The 6416-nt window shown below is 42.0% G+C and overlaps 1 pseudogene; it reads right to left on the minus strand.

Moving 5' to 3' along the window:
* Positions 1–298: 298 nt before the first annotated feature.
* On the minus strand, positions 299–1609 carry LOC122733829 (annotated as a pseudogene).
* Between the last annotated feature and the right edge of the window lie 4807 nt (positions 1610–6416).

A 6416-nucleotide genomic window follows, 5' to 3' on the forward strand; every position in this document is an offset into this window, starting at 1 on the left:
TGCATGATGAGAGCAGAAGGCAGACTGTAGAGAGTTATGAAGAGAGAGGTGATTACTGTAAATGGCCTTTTCACACAAGGGAGGTCATGTGTGGGATGACGCTTCGAGGGGATGGATGGATGTTGGGACAGATGCTTTTTTTCTGAAACTGATTTATTCAATAGGAAATAGATGGCACAGTTTGTGTTACAAATAGTCAAAGCTACTGGGGGAGAGAGAGGGAGAAAGAAGTAAAGAATAAAACTTTCCAAACAGAAATTTCTTTTCAGGTTACAGCACAAGAACATGGAGTCCTGATTCTCAAAAAAAATTAAAGCACTAAATGGTACATATACAGGTTTCTTTTAAGACAAGGGAAAATAAAAAAATGCAATGACAAAAGAGTTCATCCATATTTACTATAAATTATCCCTTAAGGACAAGTATATTTTGTAGGAAGTACACAGAAACTTTCCACAGAGAAGCCACACTTCCACAAGATGATTAGATTAGGTAGACTTGGGTTTTGTTTCTGCATCTGTCACTTGGCGAATGAAGATACCATCTTCAGGATGTTCAGTGACATCCATTTCATTCTTTTTTTTTTTTTTTTTGGTGAGGCAATTGGGGTTAAGTGACTTGCCCGAGGCCCCACAGCTAGCAAGTGTCAAGTGTCTGAGGCCGGCTTTGAACTCGGGTCCTCCTGAATCCAGGGCCGGTGCTTTCCCCACTGCGCCACCTATGATGATGCTATTGCAAGTGTGGTCCCATCATTACTGAAGGCAAGTGATGCTATGCTAGTGGGATACCGATGGAACTGGCACAATCATTTCTTGTTGAATGGATCCGAAATATTAACAAATCCATCAGATCCACCTATAGCAAATATATTGTGAATGCTGTGAAAGGAAATGTCATTGACAGGATAAATGTGCTCAATATTATTTTCTTTTAGTCTGTGACATTTGAATGCATATTTCTTCTTCTGTACCTCAGGACTTGGATCCAAATATTCAACTGCCACTCAGCCTTCAATAGAGCTTAACACATAATCCTGCTTATTTGGAAATGCTCGTATGCAATGAGTCTGGTATTTTAGACTAGATTCTCTTCTCTGCTGCACATAGCCCATATTCCTCAAGTCCCATACCAACACTCTCCGACCAGCTGTCCCCACAATTAATCTGTCTCCAGACACAGAGAGCATGTAAACCTTTTCTGGCTGAGAAAAGGTTCCTGCATTACAAGGAGTTCTGGGATCCCACAATTTAACTGTCTGATCCCAACTTCCAGTAACCATAACATTCACTTCTGGACAATATTCAACACATCTAATAGGTGCGTCATGGGTTCCAAAAAGGTTTTCTTGATCAGTATTCAAATCATGCATTTTCAACTGATGATCCAATCCCCCACTCCAAGCATATGTTGGATCATAGAAAGCGCAGTCGGGGACAGCGCCAGTGTGCTGGTATTTGAGGCGCATGGTGTTGGCAGGGACATCGTAGAGCCGGACCTAAGTGTCCCAGGAAGAGACCAGCAGGAACTGGGATGTGTTGGGGCTGAACTTCACCGAGGAGATGCCATCTTCGTGGGGCTGGTTCTACTTGAATTCATTAGACCCGGTCATCTTGTTGGCTGCTCGTAGGTCACCATCCGTTGCTCCTTCGGGATAGATGTTTTTTAAGGATGGAGAAGACATGGACATCTTTCTAGGCAGGGGAAAGCAGCCAGTACACATGGAGATATTAAAGATGAGAGCGAGAATGCGGATGATAGAGGGAGCAATCTGCTGGAGGAAATGGGCTGGAAGGGGAATATTTTTGCAGGTAGAGAGGGGTTTGGCTTAATAAGGAGTAAGCACATCTCTATGTGTGAGACAGGGGTGGAGTAGGAGACAGCGTCTGAAGGCGTCTGAGTGATTTGAGAGGAAGATGAGGGGAAAAGAAGGAGCTCTCAGGGAATGACCTCAATATTTTTAGTAAAATCTGAGGCAACATTCTCAGCTGAGAGGGTAGGTGGGAGCAATGGGAGGTCTGAGGAGGGATGAACATTTTCTGACAAGCCATGGTGGTGAGTGGGATAGGGAGTTAGATAATTATGAAAAGAGTGTCTTGGGGCTCCAGGAGTAGCTCTGTCACCTTTTGGGGAAAACTAATTGCTGTTTTAATAGGGAAGGAAGAGGCATGGGTCAAACCCACACTGGGAGTGGATATCAGTATTCCTCTATTTGCCTTACCCAACAGTGGTCTCCACAACCTATCCAGCTGTCACAATCTGGGGGAGCTCCAATACATTCTCTATTCTCCTATTCTTTCCATTCAGCAGCTGCTCCCATCTGCTTTACCTAATCTGCAGTCGCCTATGCCCATTCTCCCAGTCTCCCCTCCTCCTCCACCCACTCCACAGCCAAAGACTGTTACCCCTGCCCCACCCACCTGGCAGACTAACCTGAGTCTTCCACCCAATCCTCTGGCTCTGCTTCCACCTGAGCCACCTCCCCAACCAGCTTCAGCCAGGTCCCTACCAGCCTCTCCCACTGCTCCCCTGCTTCCATTAAGGGAATTTCCCATGGGGAAGGGTACAACATTAATGCATGTTCCTTTTTCCATGAGCAGTTTATCTCAGGTTAAAGAGAAATTGGGGTGTTACTCAGAGAAACCCACAAAGTTCATAGATGGCTTCAAGTCTGTGACAGTGCAGTTTGACCTTTCCTGGACCGATTTGCAAATTATTCTTGCCAGCTGTTGTACCCCCGATGAGAAAAAACAGATTTGGGACCCGGCAGTACAAGTCGGGGATGAATACTCACAGGTTGGAAATTGGGCTGGGGTTCCTGGAACTACAGCTGTTCCAGCTGTAGAACCAAGATGGAACTATCATAACAGGGAAGACAGGGCTCGTAGGAACCACGTGGTCACCTGCCTGGTTGAGGGAATGAGAAGGGGAGTTAAGAAACAAGTCAATTATGAAAAGGTGAAGGAGATCACACAGGAGCCTGAGGAAAACCCAGCTCTTTTCATGAGTTGCCTCGTGGACTCTTTGAAAAAATATACTAATCTAGATCCAAGAAAGTGATGTAGGAATAACTGTCCTCAATATTCATTTTATCAGCCAATCTGCTCCTGACATTAGGAGAGAACTCCAGAAGTTAGACTGAGGTCCCCAGACCCCATCCTCACAACTCCTTGATATTGTTTTTAAGATTTTTGATAACAGAACAGGGACCTTGCAGTAGCCAAAGAGAGAAAAGATGGCTCGTGCCCGCTCCATAGACTAAGCCTCTCTAATAGCAGCAGCCATCACGTCTGCTACCAGCAGATCTCCAGGTGGCCGAGATTCTGGGAGCTGCAGTAAACTGGGACACAGGAGTGGGGGACGCCCCACGAAGGTGAAGCCAGCTCTCCTACCTCTTTGTCCCCCAGTGCAACCCCTTGTCACTGACATCTCCAGGGCCAAGCTCATGGCCAAGCTGGAGGTAGGAGGCAAGTCTAGGGATGATTCAGGGGCGACCTCTGTCTTACTCTTGCGTTCAGGTCCTAGCATTCAATCAAGGCACAAAGTCATGGGGATCAGGGAAAGGACCCTAAAATGTAGACAGACACTGCCTTTCATAGAACTAAGCTTTGATCTGATTAGTTAACTCTTGTAAGGCAGGCCACGGCCTGTCTTGCATTCAGCCTTTCCAGCTTCCACTGGGAAAAGAAGGGGCACTTTTTACTCCTTATCTGATAAACCCTTTTTCATTTTTTTGCCCTGGTTTCTTTTTAAATCTTTGTTTAAATCTGTTCCATCTAGGCTCAAGGATTCATGGCAGATACCCACTGTGCCTATGTTTTTAGGGGGTAGCTAGGTGGCACAGTGGATAAAGCACTGGCATTGGATTCAGGAGGACCTGAGTTCAAATCCGGCCTCAGACACTTGACACTTACTAGCTGTGTGACCCTGGGCAAGTCACTTAACCCTCATTGCCCTGCAAAAAAACCCCAAAAAAACAAAAACAAAAACAAAATAAACCAAAACAATAAAGGCCTCATTTTCAAAATATATAGAGAACTAAATCAAATTCATAAGAATAAAAGTCATTCCCCAATTGAGAAATGGTCAAAGGATATGAACAGGCAGAGTTTTCATGAAAAAAAGTGTTCTAAATAACTATTAGAGAAATGCAAGTTAAAACTACTCTGTAGGGGCAGCTAGATGGCGCAGTGGTTAAAGCACCGGCCCTGAATTCAGGAGTACCTGAGTTCAAATCCGACCTCAGACACTTGACACTTACTAGCTGTGTGACCCTGGGCAAGTCACTTAACCCCCATTGCCTGCAAAAACAAAAAAACAAAAACAAACAAACAAAACTACTCTGTGATACCACCTCACACCTATCAGATTGGCTAATATGACAAAAAAGGAAAATGATAAATGTTGGAGATGTGGGAAAATTGGAACACTAATGTATTGTTGCTGGAGTTGTCAACTGATGCAACCATTTTGGAGAACAATTGGAAACTATACCCAAAAGGCTATAAAACTGTGCATACCCTTTGACCAGCAACACCACTACCAGGTCTGTATCCCAAAGAGATCAAAGCAAAGGGAAAAGGGGCCACATATACAAAAATATTTATAGTTGCTCTTTTTGTGGTGGCAAAGAATTGGAAATTGAGGGAATGCCCATCCATTGGGGAATGGGTGAACAAGTTATCATATATGAATGTAATGAAATGCTATTGTGCTATAAGAAATGATCAGACAGATTTCAGAAAGACTTAAATGAACTGATACTGAGTAAAGTGAGTAGGACCAGGAGAACATTGTACATAGTAACAGCAACATTGTATGATGATTAGCTCTTCCCAGCAATGCAATGATCCAAAACAATTCCAAGAGACTTATGATGGAAAATGCTATATACACATCCAGAAACAGAACTGTGGAATCTGAATGCAGATTGAAGCATACTATTTTCACCTTTTTCTTTCTTGAGGTTTTCCCCTTTTGTTCTTATTTTTTCTTTCACAACATGACTAATGTGGAAATATGTTTAATGTGATTGTACGTACTCAACCTATATCAGATTGCTTGATTGTTTAGTGGAGGGGGGAGGGAAGGGAGAGAGGGAGCGAAATTTGGAACTCAAAATCTTTTTTTTTTTTTTTAGTGAAGCAATTGGGGTTAAGCGACTTGCCCAGGGTCACACAGCCAGTAAGTGTCAAGTGTCAGAGGCTGGATTTGAACTCAGGTACTCCTGAATCCAGGGCCAGTGCTCTATCCACTGTGCCACCTAGCTGCCCCTCAAAATCTTATAAGAATGAATGTTGAAAACTATCTTTACATGTAACTGGAAAAAATAAAAGACTATTAAAAATGAACAGAGCGGCTAATTCATAGAATTTTTATTGGTCAGGTGCAAGGAAACCTATTCACATATTATCTCATATGGTGCCACAAAGTGTTTTGTATATAATAAGTGATTAATAAAAATTTGTTGAACTCAATTTAATTCCATTGTGAAATAGCAAATAGGGAAAATGATCCAAAGGATTGGGTTCCAGGAGTGTGCCTACCTATTATCCTAATATTCATAAAGGGAAAGACACTGAGTAATGCTTAAAGTCGTGCCAAGCTAATTATGAAATATAAGATTATATCAATAACTTACCTAATCTGTCTACAATTAAGCTCTCTGGTGTCAAACTGTTCCTAAAATGCACTTTCTAGCTTGCTATCTCTTTAATAATAGACAACAAATTTTACTAAAGCACAGCTTTTTTCCCCCATAAAAGTATTTTATTATTTTCCAATTACATGTAGAGATAGTTTTCAACATTTGTTTTTATAAGATTTCTAGTTTCAAATTTTTCTCCCTACTTCCCCTCCCTCCGCCCTCCCCAAACAGCAAGCAATCCGATATAGGTTATATATGTACAATCAAATTAAACATATTTCTGCATTAGTCATGCTGTGAAAGAAGAATCAGAACAAAAAGGGAGTCAGAGGGCCATCTCTGACACCACCTAACTATTATGACCTTGGCCAAGTCACTGAACTTCCCTGGGCTTCACTTTCCTCATATGGACAAGGATAGTGTTAGACTAGTGGGTCTGTGACATCCTTTCCAGCTCTATATCTAATGTAAGTGTATATTATACATTATATAGGAAACATATTATATATACAAACTATGTGTGTATACAAATATATATGGAGGGGGTGGATAGGTGGCGCAGTGGATAAAGCACCGGCCCTGGATTCAGGAGTACCTGAGTTCAAATCCAGCCTCAGACACTTGACACTTACCAGCTGTGTGACCCTGGGCAAGTCACTTAACCCCCATTGCCCTGCAAAAAAAAAAAAAAATATATATATATATATATATATATATATATATATATATATATATATATATATATATAAATATAAATATATATATAAATATA

Source organism: Dromiciops gliroides, chromosome X, assembly GCF_019393635.1.
Source record: "Dromiciops gliroides isolate mDroGli1 chromosome X, mDroGli1.pri, whole genome shotgun sequence".
Lineage (NCBI taxonomy): Eukaryota > Metazoa > Chordata > Mammalia > Microbiotheria > Microbiotheriidae > Dromiciops > Dromiciops gliroides.